The following is a 26462-nucleotide window of genomic DNA, read 5'->3' as shown; positions in this document are numbered from 1 at the left end:
CCAGACTGGAATTGTAGCCGGATCCCTGGCGCTGTGAGGCAGCAGTGCAAACCACTGCGTGTCGGTGTGTGATTTGTTTGTGTTTGTGTGCGTCCAAGGTGGTTGTATAGAACATAGAACATAGAACAATACAGCGCAGTACAGGCCCTTCGGCCCACGATGTTGCACCAAAACAAAAGCCATCTAACCTACACTATGCCATTATCATCCATATGTTTATCCAATAAACTTTTAAATGCCCTCTATGTTGGCGAGTTCACTACTGTTGCAGGTAGTGCATTCCACGGCCTCACTACTCTTTGCGTAAAGAACCTACCTCTGACCTCTGTCCTATATCTATTACCCCTGTATCTGTGTGTTTCCGTGTTTGTCTGTGTACTTGTGATTTGTTCATATGGATATGTGTCGGTCTGTGTTTGTCTTAGTTTGCGCTTGTCTGTGCGTGTATTTTGTGTGTATCTATGTTTTCGCATGTTTGTCTGACTGTATCTTTGTGTGCGTGCGTGCCTGTGTGGATCAGTGTGTGCGTTTGTCAGTATTTAATTGTGTGTGTCTTTGTTTTGTGTCTGTGCGTGCGCGTTTTTGTGTGTGTGCCTGTGTGTCAGTGTTATGACTATGTGAGTGTGCCTGTGAGTGTTGGTCTGTCTTTGTGTTTCTGCGTGTCTGCATTTTGTCTGTGTGTGTTAATGTGTGTGTGCCAGTACGTGTGGGTGTATATATGTGTATCTACCTGTGTGTGTACTTGCCTTGGTGTGGTTTTGTTTGTATTTGTGTATGTTGGCATGTCTCTTTATCTCTGTGTCTTAGTGTGCGTGTGTGTGTTTTTGTCTGTCTGCATCCTATAATGTCTGTAGGTGCGTGTGTATGTCTTTGTGCATGTGTGTTTGTGTGTGTGAGTGAGTGTACCGGTGTTTGTGTGTCTATGTGTGTTTGTGTATGTGTGTATATGTGTATGTCCGTGTGTCCATCTGGGTGTCTATGTTTATGTACATGTCTCTGTGTCTGTGTGCGTCTGTCTGTGCCTTCTAGATGCGACTGTGCCTGTTTTTCTGTGTTTGTGTGTGGTTTTATGTGTCTGTGTAGTCTTTGTGCCCGTGTGTCTGTTTTTGCGTGTGCATATGTGTGAATGGCTATTTGTCTGTGTGCGTGAGTGTATGTGCCCCTGTGTATGTTTGTGTTTTGTGTGTGTTGCTTTATTTGTGTGCTTGTTTGTGTGTATCTGTATGCGCGTGTTTGTTTGCCTGTGCTTCTGTTTGTTGCGTGTTTATTTCTGCATGTTTATGTGTCTGTAGGTGACCGTGTATCTGCGCTTGTTTGTCTGTCTTTCTGTGTCTGTGTGTGCGTCTGTTTTTGTGTCAAGTACGGGTGTCTCAGTGTGTGAGAAAGTGTGTGCGTGCCTGTCCAGAATAATAACCTTTTTTTATTGTCACAAGTATGAAGTTACCGTGAAAAGCCCCTAGTCGCCAAATGCCGGCAGCTGTTCTATGTGTGTATCCATGTGTTTGTGTGTGAAAGTGTGTGTGAGTGTGCCTGTATTTTTCCATGTATGTGTGTGTCTGAGTGCGCATTTCAGCGTCTGCAGCTGACTGTGCAGCAAGAGAAGCGGCGAGAAGCGCGATATCCTCAGGCGGACTTCGGGGGGAACAGGTGAGAGTGGCTGGGTTAATTACAAATTAGTGATACTGATTGGTTGACAGTGCGTGTCTGTTTTTTTAAAAATCAGCCAATCCCCGCCGTGAGCAGCGCCCTCAGTGTCTGAATAAGGGCAGTAATCCGTTGTCTGTTTGTACTTTTAAACATGAGAATGAAAGGTTCCGCAGTTTGAACCATTCTGTTCTGCTAATCGGACTGCACAGCACACACCATGTGCTGCGTATATCCTTTGCTGATAATCATGGTTCTGTTACCCGGTGAGTCGACTGTTCAATATGCCTGTGTGCATTGATCAGGTTTAATCTCAAATGTTTAACACGGTCTGTTCTTTATTTCAGGAACAGAGGGAAAGGATACAGTTTCCCAGGATCCGCCTGATGTGACGGTTCATGAGGGACACGCGATAATATTGAACTGTAATTACTCCACAACCGATACCTATCCCTACCGCTGCTAGTACATCCAGTACCCCGGGGAATCTCCGAGATATTTGCTGAACAAGTACGGCAAGACAGGGGGAGATAAGTCCCCACATTTCCTCGATCGGTTTTCTGTTCATTTGGACCAGGAAGAGAAAACAGTTCCTTTAAGTATCACCGGGGTCCGTGTCTCTGACTCTGCTGTGTATCACTGTGCTCTGAGACACACACTGTTACAGAGCCACAGTCAGTCCACAGAAAAACAGGCAAGGCACTCTCACATCCTCTCATTGACTGTGAACTGATATCATGTGAGGAATCACAATGTGTGGATCAGCTTTGCTGAATACCTGTTTGTGTTAATTCAATCCAGCATCTTTCTGCTTGCTGCCGCCGCTGAGCAGATTATTTTGAGGGAATCTCGGGCGCTGACAAAATAAATACATTAAATGTCACTCCGCTATCCCACCTCAAAGACTGATCCTGTTCAGTGACCAACATTGTCTTCACTGAAGTCATCGTTCCTGTTGTAAGGAGAACAATTTCACCCTCACCTCCCTCTACATTATTATCATTAATCAGAAAACAAAGAGCTTTGCTGTGAATTGCTGGATTGTGACACAAGGGAAGGATGTCATCTGCTGTTTGTGTCCCAGAATCCCCACAATGCAGAAAGAGGCCATTCGGCCTATCGAGTCTGCAGGGATACCCAGAAAGACCACCTTACCTAGGCCCAATCGCCCGCCCTGTAACCTCACCTAACCTGCACATCAATGGGAGGAAACCGGAGCACCGGAAGGAAGCCCACACAGAATGAGGCCGGGTCCCTGGCGCTGTGAGGCTGCAGTGTTACCCACTGTGCCACAGTATTATTTTTGTTAGAGTATGATAATTATCTGAAATATATGAAAAATATAATTGTTCTGTATTTTCTATGATCGGGGAGCCGTTAAATCACCTTGTGGGTGTTTAGCTCCCCTTCTATAACTTGAATAAATACTTCGTTCACCTGAGGAAGGAGCAGCGCTCCGAAAGCTAGTGACATCGAAACAAACCTGTTGGACTTTAACCTGGTGTTGTAAGACCTCGTATTGAATATATACGTTCTGAACTGAAACTATTTGCGTGTAGTCTGGTCAGAGGAACACTGTCGGTGTGAAGATTGATATTCACAACATACAATCTGTGACAAATATACAACATCAGAGGGATACAGCAGAGATATTAGTGTCAATTTCCGGCACTGATGCCACATTAAATATCTCACAGACTGGACATCTGCATGGGCGAACCGTGGGCTTTCTGCACAAACTGTTCCTCGATGTGAGAGAACACCTTTAGAATGATTTACCAAACACGCCCTCCTGTGGAAGTTCATCGCCTTCTTCTCAATAGGACGGATCCCAGAATACCCAATTTCGAAGGCAACAATTTACACTCGGTGAGAATTTCAGGTTCAATTTCACTCTGTTTGCCCCGCCCAGCTCTGACGTCATGAATCTGAGAGCAAAGAAACTGCGAGTTGATTGGATGAATTGAAGACTAACGGTTGATGGGCTATTCCCTGCTGTCTCTTTCAAGAACCGACCAATCCGCAAAGAGGCTGGATATGAGTCAATCTCTACCCAGTTCTTGAGTGAAAACTATTTCAGGTGGAAGAAGTCTCTTCAAACCCGCCATCATCTCCTTGTGACCATGTTCACTGTTACTTTATCCTTTATCTTCACAGCTGCTGCTGTCTTAACTGGTAAGTTCGAATGTTATGTAACTCTGCGTTTCACATCTATCTCATACTTTATACTTAAGAGGTCAGTATAGACAACACAGAAATATCTACACCTTGATCCTAAGTGCAGAAACACCCATTCAGACCGATCTGAACTTAACGCCGAAAACTCTTCTGGAAATTCGCATTCTCTCCCCACTGCCCCTATTCTTACCCCGCTGGAAAGTGCTGAAAGTTGTTCAAAGGGCTTTTTGTTCTGAACAAAATCCCGCCTCCTTGAGTCACATTTTGTGGGGAATGTCTTTCTGCTTAACACTTATGATTTAATTCCCAGTGTTGGGGGTGATCGGCTGATAATGGGGATAGATAGTGGAGCGACGTTGTTTAATTTAATACCGCTCTGGGCTCTTACAGAGTATTGCCGAGGAGATTCGGTTTCACAGACACCAGCTGAAACCTCAGTCCATGAAGGAGGTGACATTGAACTGTTCTGTAATTTCACATCTACAAGCAGCGACGTTCCTTACCTGTTCTGGTACCGTCAGTATCCCAGCGGCTCCTTGGAGTACTTGTTGCAGAGGAACAGATACAGCGAAAAAACGGAGGGCATTACTGGGGACCGCTTTTCAGTGAAGCTCGATGAATCTGGTCGGACCGTCCCGCTGAAAGTCTCTAAGGCACAACTGAGTGACTCCGCGGTGTATTACTGCGCAGTGGGACCCACAGACACACAGAACCCGATGAACCTGGACAAAAACTGTCAAAGCGTTAATGCACAAAACAGCACTTCAACGATGTTGTAATCAGAGGGGGTCAAAGATCTCCCACCAGCGTCCCACCTTGCTTGTCGTTTTATCTCGTACATTTAAGAATAATAACAACCGCTTATTGTCACAAGCAGACTTAAATGAAGTTACTGTGAAAAGCCCATAGTCGCCACATTCCGGCGCATGTTCGGGGAGGTCGGTACGGGGATTGAACCCGCGCTGCTAGCATTGTTCTGCATTACAAGCCAGCTATCTAGCCCATTGTGCTAAGTCTCTTATGTGATCATCATATAATTTACAGTCCAGAAGGAGGCCATTCGGCCCATCGAGTCTGCACCGGCTCTTTGAAAGAATACCCTACCCAAGCCCCCCCCCCCACCCTATCCCCATAACCCAGTAACCCCACCCAAAACTGAGGGCAATTTTGGACACTAAGGGCAATTTAGCATAGCCAATCCACCTAACCTGCACATCTTTGGATTGTGGGAGGAAGCCGGAGCACCCGGAGGAAACCCACGCACATACGGGGAGAATGTGCAGACTCCGCACAGACAGTGACCCAAGCCGGGAATCGAACCTGAGACCCTGGAGCTGTGAAGCAATTGTGCTAACCACTATCCTACTAGGCTGCCCACCTGAATATAAATTATACTCATTCTTAATAGCAAAATATACCAGTACAGTAAGCAGTGTGCGTTTGTGCAGCGTCTATTTATAAAGTAAATTGGTGAATGTCCAGGCTTGTGCAACACTCACCAGGACATAAAACAATAATCAAATTAATTTAAGAATGAAAATTCCCAGTTGCTGCCTGTCGGTATTTCCCGTTCTGAGCTGCACAATGAACAACCACACCAAGCATGCTCAAATATTAATTTATATTCCCTTCTGTTCAAGTGGTGTGGATGATCTTTGTAGATAAGCTGCAGGTTTTGTGTATATTTCCCCCTTCTTCGTTCATTCCCCTAGAATTGATATTCTTATTTTCTGTTTTCAAGTGTCCGACCAGTGTCAAGTTATGATCATATCCACCAGAGGGCGACATGGTCACAGGTTTCCCGCTGCTCCCTCAAGGCTCACAGTTGACCACATGGAGAGGGACACTGCGATTTGCTCAACTATAGAAGACGTGTCTAAATAAAGGAAGAAGATTCAGCAATAACTTTAAGAAGGAAATGTAAAGGGAATTACCGGGGCATATAGAAAATGCTATTTTTGAAAGAAGAATAAGACAACGATTTCAAAGTGTCTCGGGCAATATAGATAGTGTGGCCTCATCCCTGACTCGAAGATTCTAGATTCTGGTCCGTTCATGTCCTTCCCGATATATTTCTTCTCAGTGACTTGCACAGCGAGCAGGTGCAGGATGGTGTAGTGAAGATTCAACCGTCACTATTTCCGCTCCAGAGTTCCGAGTGCAGCTGAGAGTCACCGCACACTTCACTCAATATTGAGACTGCGGTATCCCCGCCCACAGCTTCCGGTTGCTGCTCTCACTCTGACCCAATTGTGTTACTGAATAGATTGCTGCTGGTGGTTCATTCCTCTCATTGGCCGGATCAGCAGTGCAGTGGGACGGGGATCTGTATTTCTGTCTCTGACAGAGAATTTCTCTCATTGTAGAATTACAACCTCAAGGAGGATCATGAGGAACCATCTCGCTTCACTCATCATTGTTATCTCACTTCTCAGTAAGTATTTCCTTCCCAGGAACAGTCCAGTCGCTTCCTGACTGCTGTAAGCCAGATGTTATTGTTGGTAAAATGACAGTGATTATTTTGCAGATTATTTTATTGCTAAATATGAGGCTGACTCTGATTGTCATTATCGCTGTCACTTCTATTAGAATGGAGCCATCAAGACACCGTGGAGCAAAAGGAACCTGAAATAACGGTTAAAGAGAAAAGTGAAGTTACATTAACCTGCACCTTGAAAACAAGCGATTCTAGCCCGTATGTGTACTGGTACAGTCAGCAGCCCGAGAAAGCTCCAATGTACATGTTTCGTCTCATTGGACAGAATGTGCAAAGGAACACCGACCTCAATGATCGGTTTTCTTCTACATTTGATAAAAAAGACAAGACTACCGAGTTAACAATCAGTAACACAATGATCTCCGACCGCGCCGTGTATTTCTGTGCCCTGCAGCCCACACTGCTGCAGAGATATGGTGGGCCTTGTACAAAAACCCCACACTGGCAGTTCCAGCCGCTGCTCAGCAGGGGGCGCGTCCTCATCGGCAGTTCAGTTTCCATACTCAGAGTGACAAAATTTGAAAGAAAACAACACTCAAAAACAGCAAGAGGTGAGGTCCACCTGCACAGTTATTCCAGTTGACGATTGCAATTTGCATTCATAACAAATATAACAGTGACGAATCCATCTGTGATTCCTTAACTCCTGCTTCATGTTCATATCCTGGTGTACAGACTCGCTCACTCAGTAAACTAGCAGGTCTCACTGAACTACAACAAATGCAGCAATTTATGTACATGTCGAGCTTTTCAAATCATTATATGTCCAAAGGAGTTTCAGAGGAACATTTAGGTCATATGGTCAAATATGTGTTCAAAGAGTTTGGTTATTTGGGGTGGCACAGTGGCTAGCACTGCTGCTTCACAGCGCCAGGGACCCAGATTCAATCCCGGCCTTGGGCGCGTTTGTGGCGTTTGCACGATCTCCCCGTGTCTGATTTGGTTTCCTCCCTCAATCCAAAAATATGCTGTGGATTAAAAACATGCAGAATAGGTGGATTAGGTGGATTTAATAAACTTCAATCAGGTCCCCCATCAGCCTTCCCTGCTCCAAGGAAAACAACCCCAACCTAACCAGCCTCTCTTCATAGCTGAAACACTCCACCCCCGGCATCATGCTGGTGACTCTCCACTGCACCCTCTCTACTGCAATCAAATCCTTGCTACAGTGTAGTGACCAGAACTGCACATAATACTCCAGCTGTGTCCTAACAGCTCCACCATAGCCTCCCTGCTCTTATATGATTCTATCCCTCATATCATTTGAACTTCATGCATAACCTCGCCACTTCATAAAATTGGTGCTCAGTTCAAACCAGTGTTGAGATTTAGAGCTCACATACCACCAAGATCACCTATTTTGAACTTCACAATATCCACTACTTCTAACGTACCTGCTGAAGGTCTCATTTCTGCATTTGTCACTCCGCACTCTGAGCCTTTACCTCTCAAGCTGCAAAAACTGCAAACCACTCAAACCTACATTGTTCATCAGCTGCTCCTTACGGACTCCTGACAATCCATTCTATTATCCTCCATTACCTACCAATTCCTCAATGTAGTTCTGCCAAAATGTATCACCTCGCACTTTTCAGAGTCCAGTTGCCACTATTCTAAGGTTTTCCTCCTCACTATTAACCACATCAACAATTTTCTCGGAATCTGCGGACTTACTGATTATACCTCTTGCCAGCGTCCTTGGGTTACACGGGATGTGGAGCTGAGGCCATGGTCACCTTAGCCATGATCTAATTGAATTGTGGAGTAAACTCGAGCGGCCGATTGACCGACTCCCTGCTACTATGTCGGATGTTCATATGGCAATGAAAAGGCCCTGCATTTCCCTGAGTGAGTGTTCGTTATCCTTCAATGGTGTGGTGAATCCTATGCCGCAGCCGGTTCGCGGTACTTGTTATCAGAAAATTATCACGTCTTGCTTCATTGCAGCAGAGAAATGCATTCCTCCGATTGCCAGCGACACTCCAGTGAAAGGCAAGGCCAGTAGTATTGGGCAGCCAATATCTGGATATAAATGTGTACGTGGCAAACCCGGAAGTGTGTAACTCGTGGAATGAACCTAATGACAGGAATGTTACAGCACTCGGAATCGCAGACACACAGAACCACACAGTTCAGACGAGGCCCTTCGGCCCATCGTGTCTGCACCAACACGCGGAAAACACCGGACCGACCGACCTAACCCTATCTGCCAGCACTTGGCCCATCGCCTTGAATGTTATGACGTGCCATGTGCTCATCCTGGTACTAATTAAAGGATGTGAAGCAGACTGCCTCTACCACCCTCCCAGGTAGTTTATTCCAGACCGTCACCACCCTCTACGTAAATGAGATGTTCCTCAAATCCCCCATTACCTCCTGCTCCTCACCTTGAACTTGTGTCCCCTCGTAACTGACCCTTCAATTCAGGGGAACAGCTGCTCCCTATCCACACTGCCCCTCATGATCTTGTACACCTCGATCGGGTCGCCCCTCAGTCTTCTCTGCTCCAGCGAAAAGAACCCAAGCTTATCCAACCTCTCTTCATAATTTAAATGTTCCATCCCAGGCACCATCCTGGTGAATCTCCTCTTCACCCCCTCCAGTGCTATCACATCCTTCCTATAATGTGGCGACCAGAACTGCACACAGCACTTCACCTGTGGTCTCACGACAGTTCTGTACAATTCCAACATGATCTCCCTGCTTTTATCATCTATGCCTCTATTGTCCCTCCAAGCAGGGGTTGCGCGGTGACACAGGGGCGGCACAGTAGTTAGCACTGCTGCCTCGTAGCGCCAGGGACCCGGGTTCACTTCCGGCCGTGAGTGACTGTGTGCAGTTTGCACTTTCTCCCCGTGTCTGCGAAGGTTTCCTCTGGCTGTTTAAGTTTCTTTTTCATTGTCATTACTTTACAAGAGTTACAAAGCCAGAGCTCAGAGTGTGGACAGGGGCAAACCCCTAATGCAGCTCCTTGCCTGCTCCAAAAACCAATTCAAATGTAATCCAATTCACGGTCCCCACAAAAGAAACATACCAGATGCAGGCATTACACCTGACCTCACGCTCACCTTAGCCAAAAGGCCGAGAAGCGATTTCCTTCCACAGTTCAAAGATGTCTAGGAAATCTGGATTGGCCATGTTAATTGGCCCTTAGCGCCCCTTTGTCTCAATCGGGCGAAGTATGTCTCTGATCAGCGTGGGAATCCAACATCAGACATGTCGTGTCAATGGAAACTTCAAGTATTTTCGATCGACAAATTGATTTATATTAAAGTCAAACCCGGCATCTTGTGCTTCCCATGTCCCAACTGATAGTAATTCTCGTGTTGCTCGGCGGTTATTGTATATTAAGCGTACATTGTAATAACAATCTTTATCAGTGTCACAAGTAGGCTTACATTAACACTGCAATGAAATTACTGTGAAAAGCCCCACGTCGCTACTTTCCAGCGCCTGTTCGGGTACACAGAGAGAGAATTCAGAATGTCCAAATTACCTAACCGCACGTCTTTTCGGGAATTGTGGGAGGAAACCGGAGCAGCTGGAGGAAACCCACGCAGACACGGGGAGAACGTGCAGACTCCGCACAGAAGGTGACTCAAACCGGGAATCGACCACAGGTTCAGGAGCTGTGAGGCAGCAGTGCTAACCACTGTGTACATAAAGTACCGCAGCAGATATTGATCCATTCTGCATTTCGTTACAGGAACAGGTAATGAGGAGTCTTTGCCCTTGGACTAAGCTTGAAGAGCAGGCCATGATTTTCGCCTATCATTTGACTGCTTCCCTCTGCTGCTAGGTAGATATTCCGGTTTTTAAAGTTACAATAAAATTCGCGGCATGATAGCTCTCAACATTGCCCAAACTCTTCCTCGGTTGATCTACATGACAGAAAAATGTTCGGTAAATAGACTCTACTGCTTCCGTGAGCACAGGAACACCTCATCGCGAAAAGGAGCCTCAGTGAAGCTGTAAATACTCACCGACGCTTCTCTATGGCACTTTAGATTTTCTCTAACTCTGTGCCACACTGCACAGTAATTGGCCTCCCTGTCCTCCACGCCGAGAGCGCTTATACTGAGCTAACCGTTCTGTTTAGATTTGTCAACAACCGCCAGATATCGTCCTGAAACTTCATCTTTCTTCGTTACGAAGGTGTTGGTGATGATCCATCTCGATGGCTGTACCGGATTCTCCTGAAACCATTGCATTTGGTACATGTTGGGATCTTTATATTGTCAATCTAACTTCACCAAATCCCATTCTGACACTGTTATTGTCACCGGCAACTGAGTTACTGGATATGCGCATAGCCCACCTGAGAAAGTGTATTGTCTCAGTATTCCTGCATCTGTTCCTTTCACTGTTTCTTCACCTTATCTTCATCTCTTTCCCTTTCTGCCTTCACCTCTCCCTCATTTTTTTGATTCTGTCCCACTAATTATCACTCGTTATCTCCCTCATTTCTACCATTCCCTTTCATCGTGTTCTCATCCCAACATCTCGAACGTTTTCGTTCTATTTAGCTCACTTTTTCTATCACAGTCTCTCCCTGTAAATCTGTCATTTGTTTTTCTTCATTTATTAGTTCCCATTTCTCAGTATTGCTGCATTTTTCCCTCTCACAGTATATTCATCTAAATTCTCCGTTCTCTCTCTGTCTCGCTCTGTTTGCCTTCATGTCTCTCTTTCATTATCTGCCATTGTCTTTCCTACTGTTTATCTCCCTGTTTGGAAGAACAGCCCGCACTGCACAGTTATACTCAGTCCATATCTGTTGGTTGATTTCGACCTCCATTGGAACATAGATATTCGGGGTAAGCGCCGTGATATTTACTGAAATGTGTAACTGCGGACATAGAGCTAGGTCCCAGGAATTCGGCGACCGGATTTCTCTTGAATTGGACAAGGGCAACGAGGCATCGCAATTAATTGTCCGAGAGGTAAGTACTCGCTGAGGTTTTTGTACCAGCTCTTGTCTTTTATTTGACGCGCTGCCTCGCTGCGCAGTAATAGACCGCTCCGTCCTCCACACTGAGGCTGCTTATATTGAGGTAACCAGACTTTGTCGACTCGTGGCCAGATATCGTCCAGAGATTTCATCTTTTTTCAGTGTTACCGCATTGCTAATTATCCATTTTGGAGTTTGTGTCTGTTTTTGTAGATACCATTGCATGGTGAATATCAGCTGGTCTGCATATTCACAGTCTAACTGCGCCGATCCTTCTTCTAACACAGTTAAGGACACCGGAGGTTGAGTTACGGGAACTACACGCAATCCGCCTGTGAATGTGAATGAGCATAAGAGCATCGTGTTAAAGAGGATCGATCGAGAGTTGTGTCTATCTGTATGGGTGTGTAAATTCCCATTTACCAGGCAGCACGGTAACACAGTGGTTAGCACAATTGCTTCACAGCTCCAGGTTCGATTCCGGCTTGGGTCACTGTCTGTGCGGAGTCTGCACATCCTCCCCGTGTGTGCGTGGGTTTCCTCCAGGTGTTCCGGTTTCCTCCCACAGTCCAAAGGTGTGCCGGTTAGGTGGATTGGCCATGATAAATTGCCCTTATTGTCCAAAATTGCCCTTAGTGTTGGGTGGGGTTACTGGGTTATGGGGATCGGGTGGAGGTGTTGACCTTGGGTAGGGTTCTCTTTCCAAGAGCCGGTGCAGACTCGATGGGCCGAATGGCCTCCTTCTGCACTGTAAATTCTATGATAATATATTTAGATAAAGTTGCCATAGTCCCAGATTGTCCTAGGTTACTTTCCCCTTTGAGGGGGAGAGCTGAATGGTGGCGATTTAACCTGAGCATCCCCACCCGTCCGTCAAGGGACAGTTGAGAAGGCAGGTTCTTCATTAATAACCTCAGCCGCTATGGAAATTGAACCCGCGCTTGCATCACTAATAAGCTTTCTAGCCAACTGAACTAAACCGGCCGCCAATATCGATCTTCTGGTCAACTATAAAATACAAGCAAAAACTCTTCCGTCAATCTGCTAAATTATCCTGGTGATCTTACGATGCAACAGCGCTGTCAGTATTATCAGAAACATGTCTGACTCAATCTCTCTCAGTGAACGGGAATGTAATAAGTCAGGGATTGAGAAGGAGGATGGGAACCCGGTCTCTTTATAGCTCAGTGTTCCACCCACACACTGCAGGAGGCCAGACCCACTGTGACCAAACTCAGGGCAGCACGGCAGCACAGTGCTTAGCACAGTTGCTTCACAGCTCCAGGGTCCCAGGTTCGATACCGACTTGGGTCACTGTCTGTGCGGAGTCTGCACATCCTCCCCGTGTCTGCGTGGGTTTCCCCCGGGTGCTGCGGTTTCCTCCCACAGTCCAAAGATGTGCGGGTTAGGTGGATTGAACATTCTAAATTGCCCTTCGTGTTCAAAAAGGTTAGGTGAGGTTACGGGGAGAGAGGGTGGAGATGTGGGGCTTAAGTGGGGTGCTCTTTCTAAGGGCCGGTGCAGACTCGATGGGCCGAATGGCCTCCTTCTGCACTGTAAATTCTCTGAAGTTACCATCCCTATTGGCGTTGACGTGGCCACACGGGACTTTAGGATTAGCATGCTTCAATTTGCCTGCCCCTGCTGGCGGATTCGGTTCCATCGGGACTTGAATGAGGTCATTGGGTGGATTTAGTGTTAATTGATTTAGATTTTTTTAGAAGTGTCAAATATTGCCTCCTGGAAATGTAAATCGGAGCTGATGAGACAGACTCTTTACTTCTCGTGATGTTTATGCTTCAAAAGATGTTATTCAATAAGTGTTCACATGGGTAAAACTAGTTTTTCGGAAAAGAAAATCTGAAGACGTGGGCGAAGGTGTGGAGGATATAGGCTAGAATTGTACCAGGAATTTGAGACTTCACAAAGGAGAACGGCGCAGAGAAACTGAGATTGTTCTTGTTAGACAAACCAGTAAAAGGAAAGACTTACTTAGGAATCGCTGTGGACGCAACTGTTTCCACTAAAATGATAGCCCAAGCATCCCTAATTAAGAGGAAAAAGACAGAGAGATGGTAGATTCCTTGATTAAAATGAGATGTCTTCAAATCTAGAATTTACTGCCTAAAAAGGCTGGCAGGAAAAAATTTAAATGTAACTTTTAAAAGGGAATGATCTAGGAAAGGGGAATTGGCGGGCTATGTGAAAAAATGCGGGAGGGGTTAGGCTGAAAGACGAATTGGTTAATTATCTCATAAGATACAGGTTGGATAGGCCGAAAGGGCTCATGCCATTTTCGGACTTCCTGATATTTACCTTCCTTCATTCTTCTACCGTCTATTTATTTGCAGCAATTTGAACAGTGAGCAGTTGCAAGATGGTCTCAGACGTTTGGAGACTCAAGCGTTGCTAATTCCGCTCCGTCAGTTCTGAGTGCAGCTGCGCACACTGCACTCAACATTGAGTCTGCGTCATCCCGCCCACCGCTTCCGTTTGCTGCTCTGCCCTGATTGGGTTATTGGCTGCTCCGTTCATTGGTTGAACCAGCCGTGCAGGGGGCGGGAACTGTATTTATGTCTCTGACAGAGGTTTTCTCTCTCTGCACAGTTACAGAAGGACCATGAGGAACCGTGTCACTCCGATCTTCATCGTTATATCATTTTTCAGTAAGTCCCAGTAACACTCAGTCTCCTCCTCATTGTTCTAACCCAGATGTTATTATTGATAAAATAATAGTGATGCTGATTATGATGCATCAATAGATGAATATGGGACTGATACTGTTGTTGTTTTCCCTCTATTTTGATATCAGAATGGAGCCACCAAGACACAGTGGAGCAATCGGCTGCAAAAATGACGATTGAAGAAGGAAGTAATATCACATTAACCTGCACTTTGAAAACAAGCGATTCTGATCCGTATGTGTAATGGTACAGTCAAAGCGCCGGGCAACCTCCATATTATCTGCTTCATATTCTGGGAGGGAAACTATTCAGACACAGCGACATCAGTGACCGCTTTTCAGCTACTTTAGATAAAACTGCGAAGATTACCAAGCTAATGATTGCCAACACCCTGATCTCTGACAGTGCGGTATATTCATGCGCCCTGCAGCCCACAGTGATACCGATCTCATGGACCCCTTACAAAAACCCCACAGTGAGAATTCCAGTTAGTGCTCAGCAGAGGGTGCTCACACACCGATTATCAGACGTTATAATCCAGCCTGACAGTGAGTGTCATAGTCAGGGACCATCGTAAAACAGCAACAAACGCAACCCCCTATAAGAACAGAGAATAACCACTTCCAGTCATATCATTCACAGCCTTCCGGATTTACCATTGAGTTCAGCAATTTCGGACTGTGAACTCTCTCCTCCACCTTCACTCCATTTTTTTTCGATCAATTTATTTTCATATCTTTCATCGATCCGTTTTTTCTTGACCATTGTCTCCCCTCCCCCACTCCCCGACACTGGGGTCATCTGTACCTTGGTAGTCCTTTGACACATTGCTTACCGCTGTACTGCCATTGACACATTCTGAGCTCTTAATGTGCCAATAACAGTATCCTTCTTAGCCATTATCACCAGCATATACATTCCATTTGTGCACCTGTCCATATATTTGTTAATCTCCACCTATCACTGATCCACTATCTAATTCCCCCATCCGCTCCACGCCCCTCCCCCACAACAGTATAAATCTGACGTAATTTCCAGTTCGCTCCAGCGTTGACAGAGTCATCCAGAAACGTTAGCTCCATTCTCTCTCCACAGATGCTGTCAGACCTGCCGAGTTTTTCCAGCATTTTATTCCTATGTAAATGCAGTAATATTACTGTGCCATTTACACTAGCAAAAGTGAACATTACCAATCACTCTATGGTGCTTTCATTCACCCCCCCCCCTTTAACGCCTTCCTCTGTGATTTTTCGAGCCAACTGTCTCCATCCGTTGCCCAGAAGTCAAAACATTTTCTTCTTCCATCTTTAAATTGAACTTTTCAGATCATTAATAGTTCTTTGGACATTAATTCAGAACTATTCCATCCCAGATGCCCATAGATTCGTCCTCAGTTTTCTCGGAGGTCGGTAATACGGATTTTATTCAATATTGAACAATTCACTAATCCTGACACGCATCTGTTGACTTTGCTTTCCTCCAAATGGAACGGGTGTGTAAGTATTGCCACTGTTACAGAGAGTGTGTGTGTGTGGGGGGGGGGGGGGGTATATAATGTTCGGTGGGAAGGTTATTATTGATTTAAGATCGTTACCCGCTGATTCTCTGTGTGAGATTTTATCTGCTGTTGCCCTTGCTACAGCAGATGTTGCTGTCTTGCCTGCACTTACAGGACAGGGTGCTCCGGCTGTTCTATGCTTGGCATTGTTGTATCAGCAGTTCACTGGAATGGGGCTCGATAGTTTTGCTCTGTCAGAGGCTATCGTGATTGATTGGACCGCAGAGCTACCCATGTAACCGTCACGTGGGACGATCTCACTGGTCATTATTTCACTTTTAAATCAATATTTTCTTCCCGGATAAAATCCATTCAGCCCATTTCTCCTGCCATCTAGTTGTTATCATGGATATACTGATGATGATGATGATGAAATAATGATCATTACTACCATTTATGTTAGTATAGGAGGATTCAGAAAATAATTGTATTCGCTGGAGTTCAGAAAAATAAGGGGAGACCTCAGATAAACTTATTAACTTACAACAGGACTGAACGGGGTATTTGCAGGAGGGATGTTCCCGATGGTGGGCGTGTCCAGAACCAGGGGTCACAGTCTGAGGATACGTGGCCGACCATTTTGGACAGACATGAGGAGAGATTTCTTCACCCAGTGAGTGATCAGCCTGTGGAATTCGTTACCACAGGGAGTAGTTGAGGCCAAAATATTATCTGTTTTCAAGAACAGTTAGATCCAGCACTTCGGGCGAAGGGGGTGACAGTATATGGGGGAATGTGGGATTAGGCTCTTGAGTTCGATGACTCATAATGATTGGCTGAGCAGTCTCGATGTTCCGAATGGCCTCCTTCTGTTCCTATTTTCTCTGTTTCTCCATCAGAACCGAGCCAATAAGACACATTGGGACGGTGGGTTGCTGAAATGAGGCTTGGAAAGGAAAATAATATCACCCCAAACTACACCTTAAATCAAGTTTTTCTGAATGTTCAGTGTTCTGTTCGTATTAACAGCGCTATCATCCTCCAGGGTACATGCATAATCTCTGCAGAGGGAGAAAAACCTGGAACCCCGATATTACTGATCGATTCTATTTCACGTTTAGCAAAACTATCAAAATCACCGAGCTGACGGTCATCAAAGCCCTGATCTCCGACACCGCCGTGTATTTCCGTGCCATGAGTCCCCACGCTGCTATCAATAGAAAGCAGGTCAAACACAGTGACAATTCCAGTTACTACGCAGCACAGGGCGCTCGCAAACAGAAGCAATAATGCAACCTGTGGGGTGAGAGCCAGAGGAATCTATCTCAAAATGCAATAAACACAAAACGCAACAATCACTGGTGAGGTCCACTCGCAAAATTATAATACTTGATGATTTCAATTCGCAATATATTAAAAATATATTTTTTGCAGCCTTAATTGTCCTTGAGACTTAACATTTATTTTCCCACACTGCCCCATCTAGTCGCCAGTTCCCACGTTTCACCCATAATCGTTTTACTTTCTTTCTTCTGACATTTAGGTTAATGATTTAAAACTCAATTTTCTGCTCGGCATATTATTTCAGTCCGGCAAAAGTCCAGCTTTCCAAATATCAAAATAGTCAGCCCAGGCCAATGAATAACCACAGAATCTCTCCTCTTCATGCCGCCGGCATCGGAACATCTATCCGATATCCACGAGAGGGCGAGAGGCCGGCAGCTCACAATATCGCTGGTGGGGTTCGCAGCACCTGCAGCGAGTTGGGTAAGACCTCATCCATTTTGAAATAAACACAGGTTTAATGGTTGAACTCAACTTACCTCAATGGTTATTGGTCAGAGCACAGAGAGAGGGAGGGAAGGCGTGTCTGACGTGGGAAAGGATGTGAGAATGAGACTGAAAGACTCCCTTTGACCTGTTTTCTGAATTACTTCACTCTAACCATTTGGGTACATTGTGTATTTCTACTACGAGTGGACGTGGCATGCAAGGTTTTACTGGGCGGCTGATATAAACTCTAATGAATGAGAACTCTCTTTACACGTCCCCCAGACGCTGTGAACCTGCTCTTTGACCTTTGCTCCTGGGTTTTGAACAGAATAATGCAGAATTTCTGAAAAGCGCTGACGATATTCTCTCATAAAGATATCCAAAATCCGAGATCCGTGGCTCAGTGAATAAACGTCAACGAACCAGATTGAAGTTAATCGTTTGATGGGTGTGTCCAGAACCAGGGGTCACAGTCTGAGGATTCAGGGTAAACCATTTCGGACAGAGATAAGAAGACATTTCTTTACACAAAGAGTAGCGAACCTGCAGAATTCATTACCACAGAAGCAGTTGATGCTAAAACTTTGAATATATTCAAGAGGCGGCTGGACATAGCACTTGGGAGAATGGGAGTAAAGGCTATGGGGAGAAAGCAGGATTGGGCTACTGAGTAGGATGATCAGCCATGATCGTGATCAATGGCGGAGCAGGCTCGAAGGGCCAAAAGGCCTCCTTCTGCTCCTATCTTCTATGTATCTATGTATCTATGTAACCAGTAAGAAGCCTTACAACACTAGGCTAAAATCCAACAGGTTTATTTGGAATCACGAGTTTTCGGGGCGCAGCTCCTTCATCAGGAATGTAGCTCCCTCGCCTGATGAAGGAGCTGCGCCCCGGAAGCTCATGGTTGCAAACAAACCTGTTGGACTTTAACCTGGTGTAAGACTTCTTACTGAGCTCACCCCAGTCCAACGCTGGCACCTCCACACCATTTTAAACAGAAGGAGCCACTGAACGAAATCCTGCTTACGTTAGTTGGAAACGTTCATTCTTTAAGAATGTTCAGTTGCTTGTGCAGTGATAGTTCGTGCCGTTGCTCTAAAGTGAAGATCTATTCTTTTTAGCCATATGCTCACACACAATTTTTTCTTTCGGGAATATTAGCAAAGGATTCCAGAGCAAATATGAAGCCGTTGAACCGCATCGTAAGCTTTCCTTCCGGAGCAAACAGGTCCTCGCGGTGGACATGAATAAGTAGTTTCTGGGAACGCTGCCGTTGTGTCACAAGGCCGACTGGCGGGTCGTCAGCAAAGCCGACAAAATATGTAATCATGGTGAGACAATTGGCTCAGTGATTCATGAGAGAAAGCTCACGGGGGTCACGGCTGCCAATCCCCTGATGGCAACACTAATCTAACTGTCAGAAACTGAGTTTCCGATTTAACCAAATTCAGGAACAATCCCGTGTTTGACTGTGCAGTAAACAGAAAAGGGATGGAAATGGTGCAGTGGTATTGTCATAGAGTCATGGAATTTACAGTGCAGAAAGAGGCCATTTGGCCCTTCGAGTCTGCACCGGCCCTCGGAAAGAACAAACAACAAAGAACAAAGAAAGGTACAGCACAGGAACAGGCCCTTCGGCCCTCCGAGCCCGTGCCGACCATGCTGCCCGGCTAAACTACAATCTTCTACACTTCCTGGGTCCGTATCCCTCTATTTCCATCCTATTCATGTATTTGTCAAGATGCCCTTAAATGGCACTATCGTCCCTGCTTCCACCACCTCCTCCGGTAGCGAGTTCCAGGCACCCACTACCCTCTGTGTAAAACACTTGCCTCGTACATCTCCTCTAAACCTTGCCCCTCGCACCTTAAACCTATGCCCCCTAGTAATTGACCCCTCTACCCTGGGGAAAAGCCTCTGACTATCCACTCTGTCTATGCCCCTCATAATTTTGTAGATCTCTATCAGGTCGCCCCTCAACCTCTGTCGTTCCCGTGAGAACAAACCGGGCTTATTCAACCTCTCCTCATAGCTAATGCCCTCCATACCAGGCAACATTCTGTTAAGTCTCTTCTGCACCCTCTCTAAAGCCTCCACATCCTTCTGGTAGTGTGGCGACCAGAATTGAACACTATGCTCCAAGTGTGGCCTAACTAAGGTTCTATACAGCTGCAACATGACTTGCCAATTCTTATACTCAATGCCCCGGCCAATGAAGGCAAGCATGCCGTATGCCTTCTTGACTACCTTCTCCACCTGTGTTGCCCCTTTCAGTGACCTGTGGACCTGTACACCTAGATCTCTCTGACTTTCAATACCCTTGAGGGTTCTACCATTCACTGTATAGATCATGCTATTGAAGCCCACATCTCCCACCCTCCTGTAACCCAATAACTCCACCTAACCTTTTGGACACTTAAGGGGCAATTTAGCATAACGAATCCACCTAACCTTCACATCTTTGCACTTTGGGAGGAAACCGGAGCACCTGGAGGAAACCCACACAGACACGGGGAGAATGTGCAAACTGCAGACAGACAGTGTCCTGAGCCGGGAATCGAATCTGGAACCCTGACGCTGTGAGGCAGCAGTGCTAACCGCTATGCCACCATGCCAGCCCGTGTCACCTGGCTAGTAATCCAGGGATCCAGAGTCGTGCTTTGATGACTCGAGTTCGAATCCCGGCATGGCAGATTAGGGTGACCATGAAACCATTGTCCATTGTCAAACCCACCTGAGTTTCAAATGTCCTTTAGGGAAGAAATCTGCCGTCCTTACCTGGTCTGGCCTCAATGTGACTCCAGACCCACTGCAATGTGGTTAACTCTTAAATGCCCTCAGCGATGGGGAATAAATGCTGGTGCAGCCCGCGACGCCCACATCCCACGAACGAATCAAAATAAACACTGGTGTAATTTTCACCATCCATTCTGTAAAGCGGACTTATACCCACTGAAATGCACTGGATTTCTGTCATCCCTGGCAGGCAGAGCACCACCCCGCCGTTTCACTCTGCCATTGGGGACATCAGGGAGTGAGGTGAGGGCAGCCCGAGATAGGACAGCAAATAGTTGGGGGCGGGGTTTTGGATATAAGGCTTTAAACATCCAAATTCCTTTTTTACAGAGCCGACAGCGACAATGCGGCCACTCAGCATCTGGGTTGTGTGCGGAGCGCTTCTAACAGGTAATTGTGGACCAAACACATTTCACATTTTATCTCATTTTTCACATGTGGCTTAAAATGGATTTTTAACAGTCCTTGGACCGATCTTTTCTTCTATTTGAACCAGTTTTATTTTTCAGATCTGAGTTATGGAGATTCTGTCACGCAGCCGCTGTCCTCAGATGTTAAGACAGAAGGACAAGAGTTGACTCTTACCTGCAGATATGATACCACAGAGAGCTATTACGACTTATACTGGTACCGGCAGCATGCAGACTCCGAACCTGAGTTTATATTGTGGAAAGATTCGGGGGGTACTGAAGAAAAAGCAGATTTTGCTAAAAGCCGTTTCTCTGCCGAGCTCCAGATCTCGACTAAATCCACCAGTTTAACCATCTCGGCTCTGCAGCTGGCTGACGCTGCCGTTTATTACTGTGCTCTCAGACTCACAGTGATAGGAAACAGGCTCTGCCCTGTACAAAAACTATCTTTAACTGCAGATAGCAGCCCCTTTCGGACGCGGTTGTTAGGCTGATGCAACCACAAGGTTAAGCGAGAGGAAATCAAACTAACCGCCAATGAAACTGTTCCCAGCAGCGGTTGAAAACTGAAACTGCAGAATTCAAGATGACAGACAGATCAGCAATCACATTAGAATTCACCCTGTCCTTAATCATGTGCTGCCGCGCATCCGGATTCTCCCGCCTCTCCTCTCCGTGTCTCCCTGGCTCAGTGAGGCCAGTTGGTAGCGATCTGGGCCATGATTGAAAGAAAACTGCCGGAGCGCCGCTCCAGTCAGTCTCCTGATAATCCTGGTCTGTCAATGATCACCAGGAAACTGGATTGTTAATGACAGCAGAAATCACCCCCGCGCTAAGGAAGCATTCTGAAGCACAATGGTCACTGGGTACACACTACTTTGAGTTTGTTTCAAAGATCACAGTCACTATCTTGTTACTTCTGCTTATTTTGTGTACCTTGTCTCTGACCCAGCATAACTCTCCGTTTCAATCAAAGCTGTGAACAGGCCGCGGCCAAAGGCTACAGGAGTGTTCGTGGCCTTTTCTTGTTGAGTGATGCATTTTGTTGAAAACATCGCTGTGACTTTTATTGACAGGCAGAGTTTTTCCTTCGTTTTGAGCGCGGGATAGGCTGACTGGGACTTTCAGTGTGCAGATTCCACTCTCCGGGACCTTTGACTGGATCTCTTTGTATCGGTGCAGATTTCTGCACCTTCGGTAAGTTGATCTGTCTTTCTAGTAAACATCCTTGCCCTTGAAAAATGCATGGAAATAAAAACAAATTATGGAGCGAGTGACTGCAGAGTTGGACAAGTTCAAACAACAGATTCCCTAAACGAGGCTGTTCTCGCTCTGACCCGCCTCACCTGTCCTGTTTTATTGGAGAGATTGTTGCCGTTTTCGCTGCATGGCATTGGTGGGATCAGCAGTTCAATGGGGAGACGATCTATATTTCTCACCTGAGAGAGCATTTCCCTGGATGGCAGAGTTCAGAGAATCGCAGAAAAATAGAGTGCAGAAAAGACGCTTCGGCCCATCCAGTCTGCACCGCCGCATGAAAGGCATCCGATCTGCCAATCCTAATCCCATTTGCCAGCACTTGGCCAATAGCTTTGAATGCTAAAACGTGCCAAGTGCTCATCCAGATAGCTTTTAAAGAATGTGAGTCAACCCGCCTCTACCTCACCTTGAACATGTGTCCCGTCGAACCGACCCTTCAACTAAGGGGAACAGCTTTTCCCTCTCCACCTACCCCGTGCACACCATAATCTAGTACACCTCGATAAGACCACCCATCAGCCTTCTCTGCTCCAGCGAAAACAACCCAAGCCTATTCAACCTCACTTCATAACTTAAATGTTCCATCCCAGGAAACATCCTGGTGAAACGCCTCTGCACCCGCCCCAGTGCAATCACAAAAATCAGGGGCTGTTTAGCACAGAGCTAAATCGCTGGCTTTGAAAGCAGACCAAGGCAGGCCAGCAGACCGGTTCAATTCCCGTACCAGCCTCTCCGAACAGGCGCCGGAATGTGGGGACTAGGGGCTTTTCACAGTAATTTCATTTGAAGCCTACTTGTGACAATAAGCGGTTTACATTCATTTCAAGTATCAGGAGGAGACTGGAGACTGAATCTGGAACAATGAGCAGAGAGTGTGTGTGGGGCTGAGATTCATAGATTTGGGGGAATGTACCATAGAAACTAGAATGGTCTGTCCTGAATTTCTAGGGGCAGCACGGTAGCCTTGTGGATAGCACAATTGCTGCACAGCTCCTGGGTTATGGGGATAGGGTGCCGGTGTTAACCTTGGGTAGGGTGCTCTTTCCAAGAGCCGGTGCAGACTCGATGGGCCGAATGGCCTACTTCTGCACTGTAAATTCTATGAATAGATTCTATGAATCTCTCACAAAGAACAGAAAAATATAGCGCAGGCACCTCGGCCCTCCAAGCCTGTGCCGCTCATGATACCAACATTGCCCAAAACCCTCAGGACTTCCTTGTGCCGTATCCCTCTATACCCATCCTATCCATATATTGATCCAGATGACTTTTGAATGCCGTTAATCTACCTGATTCCACAACCTCCCCTGGCAACGCGTTCCAGGCACTCACCACCCACTGCATCAAACTCCTGCCTCGCACACCTCCTCTAAACTTTGCCCCACGGACCTTAAACTTATGACCCCTGGTGACTGACCCCACCACCGTGGGAAAGAGTGCCTTCCCATCCAATCTATCCCTGCCCCTCATAATCTTGTAGACCTCTATCAGGCACCACTCGACCTCCGCCTTTCTAATGTAAACAGTCCGAGTCTATTCAGCCTCTCCGCATGGCTAACACACTCCAGACCAGGCACCATCTTGGTAAACATCCTTTGCACCCTCTCAAGAGCGTACCTCCGTCATCAGGTTCTGAAAGCTGGTGATTCCAGATATAACCTGTTGGACTTTAACCTGGTGTTGTAAGACTCCTTAGTATAACATACATTATTGATAGCAAAATGCTTGTCATGTTGATGTATCTGTAAATATTAGGGGCGTGCATGTCAGATGGAGCCATTAAGATTCAGTGAAGCAGTCTGTAGCGCAATTGATGGTTCAGGAGTAAAGTAATGTGACCATCAGCTGCACCAAGAAAACAACAGATTCCAGTCCTTACGTGTTCATCTACAGTCAGGGTATGGACATTGTCCACAGCATGTGTTTTATCTCTATTGAGGTAGAGCAAAGTCGGGAACCCCGACTTTACATTGCGATTATTTCCCATGTTCGGTAATGCGAGTAAACTACCTGTACTGCGCTGTGATATTCTATGTTCTATGTTCTAAACTATCGAGTAAATGATGAACAAAATATCGATTTCAGAGGCCAGTGCCTATCTCTGTGTGATGGAGCCCATCGATGCGGCAGAGATATAGCAGGGCCTTGGCAAAAGACGACAGAAGGAGTTCCAGTAAGTGGCACAAATAGATACTCCCACACTAATAAAAGAAAATCAGTAATTCTCCCACCGCTGTGAGATTCACAGTGATTATTGTTTAACTGATGAAACACAATATTCAACAAGATCAGAAGAGATCCACTCCAGAAATTAACTTTAGTTAATATCTCTCACTTAGAAAAACATAAACTTTACAAACGCACCTCTAGGACCATAGCTGAAATTTTGCCTTTCCATATTCTTTCCATGTCTGTTCCATCTCATCGCTTTTCCCCAATTTGTAAACTCATAATCTTTTAACATTCCGTGTTAATCTGTAAATTAGTGATGTAAGACGTTTCTCTCTTACTCGAATATCAAGTCAGGGAGGTTCAATCTGAACAGCCTATAACGAGCAACTGGCACACCTGATTATTGATGCACATATGACTCCAGAACCGCAGAAATCTCGTTGCCTCCCTGCTTTCCTCTGCAATAATCTAGCAAGGCATTCAGGTAAAGGGCTAATTAGAGATGGACAGGATGCTGGGCTGCGGGGCGGACTACCTGCATTTGGACGTGATGGACGGACATTTTGTGCCAAATATCACCTTTGGTCATCCTGTGATAGAATGGCTTCGTAAGCAACTTGGAAAAGAACTGTCCTTGCCATCAATTCCCAAATGAAGAATAAAAATTTAGCCATTTTAGTTCACAAAAAATAATATCTGATTTACAGGAGTTAAAAAGACAATAGACATTTATAACTGGATGGGAATTCCTGACAAAGAATTATAAAGACATGGAAACATCGAAAATAGGGGCAGGAGGAGGTCATTCTGACCTTCCACACTGCTCCTCCAATCATTATGATCATGGCTCATCGCCCAAATCAGTAACCTGTTCCCGCCTCCCCCAATATCGTTTGATCCCCTTCGCCCCAGTGCCATGTCTAACTGCTTCTTGAAAATATGTTTTGGCCTCAGCTCCTTTATATGGTAAATAATTCCACAGGCTGACCACGCCCTGTCTGAAAAACAATCTCATCATTTATGTCCTAAATTTTCTATCCCGTATCTGCAGACTGTGGCCCCTGGTTCTGGACACCATCGGGAACATCCTTCTGCATCTACCCTGTCCAGTCTTGTTAGGGTTTTCTAGGTTTCTGTGATTCCCCCTCATTCTTCTGACTTCCTGAGAATACAGTCCCAGCAAACTCAATCCTTCCTCCTACATCATCCGATGAATCAGTCTAGTACACTTTCTCTGCACTCCCTCTTGAGCAAGAACATCCTTTTTCAGAAAAATAAACCACATTTACACACAACATTCCAGGTGTGGCCTCACCAAGACCCTGTATAATTGCAGCAAGACATCCCTGCTCCAGCACTCCAATCTTCTCGCTATGAAGGTCGACGTACTATTTGTCTTCTTTACCGCTTGCTACACCTGCATGCTTACCTTCAGCGACTGGTGCACGAGACCACCCAGGTCTCGTTCCACATCCGCCTTTCCTAATTTAAGTCTATTCAGGTAATAATCTACCGTACCGTATTTGCTACCAAAGTGGTTAACCTCGCATTTATCCAAATTATCCTGCATCTGTCATTTATTTGCCAACTCACTCAACTTGTTCAAATCGCACTAAAGTGTCTCTACATCCTCCTGACAGCTCACCCTTCTACCCAGCATGTGCCATTCACAAATATGGAAATAACACATTTCGTTCCCTAATCCAAATGATTAATATATATTGTGAATAGCTGAGATTCCTGCATCGACCCCATGCGGTACATATCTGCCAACCAGTTATCTATCCATATCAAAACACTACTCCTAATCCCTTTCGCTTGATAATGATATAATAATTTAAAGAGGTGAACTATGATTTGGCTTCCTTCTCCGTCAGTCGGTTGCTTTGCAGTTTCACGAATCTTCTACACGAGGAGGAATATAGATACCTGGTGAATGCCATTGCATTATATCTACAGTAACTCACCAAGGTTCCTTCGTTGGCACTTTCCAAACCCACGGCCACTGCCACCTAGAAGTACAAGAACAGCAGATACCTGCGAATACCACTATCTGGATGTTCACCCCCACCCCCACCAAGTCACCCACCACACTGATTTGTAAATATATCGGATGTTCCTTCACTGTCGTTGGCTCAAAATACTGGACATGCCACGCCCCCTATCAGCATTTGGGGTGTACACACACCCCAGGGACTGCAGCCGTTCAAGAAGACAGTTCAGCATGACCTTCTAAAAAGGAACTATTTGTAAGGCCACATCTGGAGTATTGTGAACAGTTTTGGTCTCCTTATCTGAGGAAGGATGCTCTTGCTTTGTATGGAGTGGCGCGACGGTTTACCAGACTGATTCCTGAGATGGCGGGTCTGTCATATGTGGAGAGACAAAATCGGTCAAGATTATATTCATTGAGTTTAGAAGAGTGAGTAAATCTCATAGAAAGTTACACATTTCTAACAGGATTAGACAGGGTAGGTTCAGAAAGAACGTTCCCGATAGGGGTGGAATCCAGAACTAGTCGTCATAGTTTTGGAATATGAGGTATACCTTTTAGGACGAATCTTGGTGAATCTGTGGAATTCGGTACCACAGAAAG

At 45.8% G+C, this 26462-nt stretch overlaps 1 protein-coding gene across 2 annotated transcripts in view; it reads left to right on the top strand.

The window, feature by feature from the left end:
- The window catches only part of LOC140418211 (uncharacterized), a 280919-nt gene that overhangs the window by 46876 nt on the left and 207581 nt on the right, over positions 1–26462 (top strand). The window lies entirely within an intron of this gene.

This window comes from Scyliorhinus torazame, chromosome 5 (assembly GCF_047496885.1).
Source record: "Scyliorhinus torazame isolate Kashiwa2021f chromosome 5, sScyTor2.1, whole genome shotgun sequence".
Classification (NCBI taxonomy): Eukaryota; Metazoa; Chordata; class Chondrichthyes; order Carcharhiniformes; family Scyliorhinidae; genus Scyliorhinus; species Scyliorhinus torazame.
This window is presented reverse-complemented; position numbering and strand designations above follow the sequence as displayed.